This window comes from Camelina sativa, chromosome 16 (assembly GCF_000633955.1).
Source record: "Camelina sativa cultivar DH55 chromosome 16, Cs, whole genome shotgun sequence".
Classification (NCBI taxonomy): domain Eukaryota; kingdom Viridiplantae; phylum Streptophyta; class Magnoliopsida; order Brassicales; family Brassicaceae; genus Camelina; species Camelina sativa.
The window spans coordinates 18,857,420-18,861,786 of record NC_025700.1 but is presented as its reverse complement, the minus strand read 5'-3'; positions in this window follow the sequence as shown (position 1 = coordinate 18,861,786).

Here is a 4,367-nt window from a genome sequence, read left to right as displayed (position 1 = left end):
ATATATATATATATATATATATATAAAAACAAAGAGGTGTGAAACGAAAATGTGTAAAACTTAATAGGTGCGATTTATAAAATATGGGGGTAAGACGAAGAAACACGAATATCGGAAAAAAACTTGCAATTATTGAGATCATTAATCATTCTAAACCGTTAGATGAGATAATAGAAACAATCTCATACGTTAGATTAAAATTGACCCCCAAAAGTGAGTTTGCTATTATATGTAGATGCTTATTATTATTATTTTTAAATAGTTCAACGGATGAGATTTTTACATTTATATCGTTTGTTAAAAAAAATAAATAGGTTAAATAATTCAATAATAAAACATATATAAAATTATACCATGTTTGTTAAAAAATTTTGGCTTATCCGTAGCTCTAGCATCACTACATGTCATCATGCCTCTCGTATATCGGTTTTGGTTTTTTCGGTTATCGTCGCAGAGTGACCACGAGTCGGGTCGTATTCTGAGCGAAAAAGATAACGTTATTGATATTTTTGACTTTCTGGAGGGTACTGTCCTGTAATAAATTTTATATGCTTGAATGTTATACTCTTTCCCAACTTAATTTAAAAAAAAAAAATTGTGACTGAACAAAAAAAAAAAAGCCACGTACACTCATATTTTGTTCCACCGTATCTAACAGAATAATAATCTAACTAAAAAAAATTAACAGATTTGGTGAAGAAACACTAACAGGTCATTCACAACGAAAATACAAAATTACCTTGAATTAGAGATTGATGCTTGTTAGTTAACACTTCAATAAAACAATTATTTAGATTTTATTTATTAACTTGTAAGTTTTGAAAATACTCACAAAACAATTTTTTGAAATTTGTTTATGTAGTCTCTAAAAGTTTATATAAATAATAAACAAAAAGGTGCAAAACATAGAGGTGTGAAATAAAAAGGTGTAAAAATTAATGGATGTGATTTTTGAAATATGGAGGTACAACAAAGAAATGCAAAATTAAGAGGTGTGATTTTTGAAAGATGGGGGTGCGATGAAAAGATACGATTAATAATTTGCAACTGTTAGAGTCATTAATAATTAGTTTATATATATAATAAACAAAAAGATGTAAGAAATTGAGGTGTAAAATAAAAAGGTGTAAAAATTAATAGATGTGAAACATGGAGGTACAACAAATAGGTGTAAGACATAGATGTGTGACATAAAAAGGTGTAAAAATTAATGGATGTGATCTTTGAAACATGGAGGTACAACAAAAAGATGCAAAAGTTAAGAGGTGTGATTTTTGAAAGATGGGGGTGCGATGAAAAGGCACGATTAATAATTTGCAATTGTTGGAGTCATTAATAATTTTAAACCGTTAGATGGAAAAGTGGAACTAATATCATCCATTAGATTAAAGTTAACACAAAAAAGTGGGTTTGCTATTATATATAGATCGGCTTATCGTTGCCGATCTTCTGGATTTGAGCTATAGTAGTATAAATTACAATAGAAACAGAGCTAAATTAGCCCAAGCGAGATTATTGACTCTATACATTTTTTAAGCTGTTGTATTTGCATCCCTGAGATGAACAGCATATTCGTAAAGAAGAAAAATATATATGTCTACGTACTTGCTTGTGTTTTTCATTTTAAAGAGTATAGGCAGTAATTGGATTATTAAATTAGAAATCTTGATCCCAAAATCATATCCAAGCTACAATGTAAAAAAGACTTGTAGGGAAAGCTGTTGTAGTTGCATCCCTGAGATAAACAGCATATTCGTTGCATCACACGGTCCAACACATGTATAATAATCAATCATAACATACAACTACTTCACACTATCGTACAAAGATATAAATTTTGTGGATAATAATAACTCTCATAGCGTTGGCGACATAGCGACTCGGAGTAGTGTGATGACTGATGAGGAAACGACAACATATAGGACACGTGACTTTTAGTTAAACAAAGTAACAAACTATTCCCCCCACGTGTTAAACATACAATATACTATATAATTCGAAATCTTTTTCCTGTTAACATTCGTTCAAATCTTTTTAACAAAGAAAATGCGTTTCACAATATATAGATATTAAAAAAAAAGGAAAATGGTGAGAGCTTTCTAGAATCCAACTTGTTCATTTAAACTTTTTTTTTTTATTGCAAGAGACTATTTTAGAGATTTTAACACCACACATGAACTCCATTACTTAGTCGGTAGAACTTTTAAACTTTTAGCACAGTATCAGTACTTGCTAACCGCAATTGAGAAAATTGCATTTTTTTATTTTATTTTTTGTGCAAATGAGAAAATTGCATAAAAATCAAAAATACTAAGATATTGTCATGAACATAAAAAAAAAGTTATGGAGGAAAATTATAAATAATTGAATCAGAGAGAAAGAAGAAAAGAAAATAATAGAAGCAAAACGCGAGAGACCGACGCAGTTTTGGCAGACACGCGTCGAGCAGGAAGCGAACTGATCCGACACCACACTCTTGTTCAGTTGTTCCAGTGTTCACATTCTTCACTCTTCTTATTAATTCACTCAGAATTTCTCTCCACATTCACCCTTTTAGTTTAATAATGTTCTTTTACCTCTGCCTTTTTATTTTTATTTTTTTATTGTCGGTATTTTACTTGAGTATAAATTAATTATCATTCTTCTTACTTACTTCTAGTCAGCTAATTAATTAAGTTTACGTCGGTGATTGACTCATATGCTCGAAATATTATATAAATAAAAAAACCGTAATTCTAAAAATTATAGATAACTAGCATTTTTATACATGTACACACAAAAATCAAACGACATTTATATGAGAGCGGAAATCTTAATCATCTTTCTTCTTTCTAAAGAATAACAACTAGCTAATGGTAGAATTTTTTTTTGACTGGTGAGAATTTTTTATTTTCACCATGAACTTAATCATAATGTCTACAAATTAAATATTCACAATTATTTTTCTTTCTTCTGTTAATCGTAAACGTTATAGAAATTAGTAATAATTATCTCGTTTCACATATATATTTTAGAAATTAGGATGAAATGAAACATTTTCTTTACAGGAAAATATTATCATTATTTAAATTATTATTTATCCGTACTACGTAAGATTTTTTTTTTTTTTTTACTTGAACTACAGAAACTATATAATTTATTTTACTATAAAGATGCATTTTTTTTGGTAAGAAAATATGAGTATAATTACATATAAAAGCATGTGATAATTATCATAAAAAATATTTATGTAAACAAACCAGTAATCAGCATTGATAAACTCTTTCCGTTTGTTAGATTTTTGGCTTTACAGTTTCTTAACCCAAACATTGATAGTATATGAACCCATTGATATTTTATTCACGTCAATAACTAAAAAAAACTTACGAAAAAAACAAAACAAAAAACTCATTACTTGCATTTTCAGAAAGCTTTATCATTCACTCACCAGTCACCACCAAGCAATAAAAAAGGATTGATTTAGTTGTTATGTAATATATGTCTAGCGTCCTCGTGTTATCCAAAATTACAATTAATCCTTATTTAGCTAATTAACTTTAAAAAAAGAAATATAAATCCTGGCATAAGGTCATCATGAGCATATTCGATATATAAAACAAAAGAAACTATTACCAATTTCATTTTATACTTGCAATGTGACTAGATTTGTGTTGTAGTAATGAAGTAATTATGTCTACATTTTCTAAAAAAAAATTGGTTTTTTTTTTGTTTTGGCTATCTACAATTTATACAAATATGAGTATTATTTGTAGAGTAATAACTAATAACGCAATCCTCCTTTTTTAAATTTAGCTAGACACGAGTTGTTTTTCTTTATTATATCTATTTATTTGTTAGAAACAGAAAGAAAGAAAAAAAATCAGACAAAAGTCTTCAGTTTCATACTTGGGGCCTTGAGGGGTTTGTTTTTTTAATTTAAATAAAAAAATTGGGAAGTAATTAGCTAATAAATAAATAAAAGAAAAGGATCAGAGTGAGTGAAATAGAGAGAGAGAGAGAGAAAGAAGCGTTTCGTCCTCTTTCGTTTCGCTTCTTCTTCCATTAATACAAAGCAATCCTACTCACAAAGCTTTTATTCATCTCTACTTCAGTTTCTCTTGTCCTCATTTTTTCATCTGATAATTAAAACCGCTAAAACAAACCCATTCTCATTTTCATCTTTATAATCGAATCAAAAAGTTTCGATTTTTTTCTTTTTTTTTTTAAAGAACTCAGAAGAAGCTCTGTTCTTTGTTCTTTAGTGTGTTATTTATTTTTTTTTCTTTCTGGGGGAGGGGTTATTTAGGGGTGAGAATCTGAGTGTTGGGATTTACAGAAAATATTAAAAGGAAAGAGAGTTATATTGGGAATTATAAAGCTACCATACT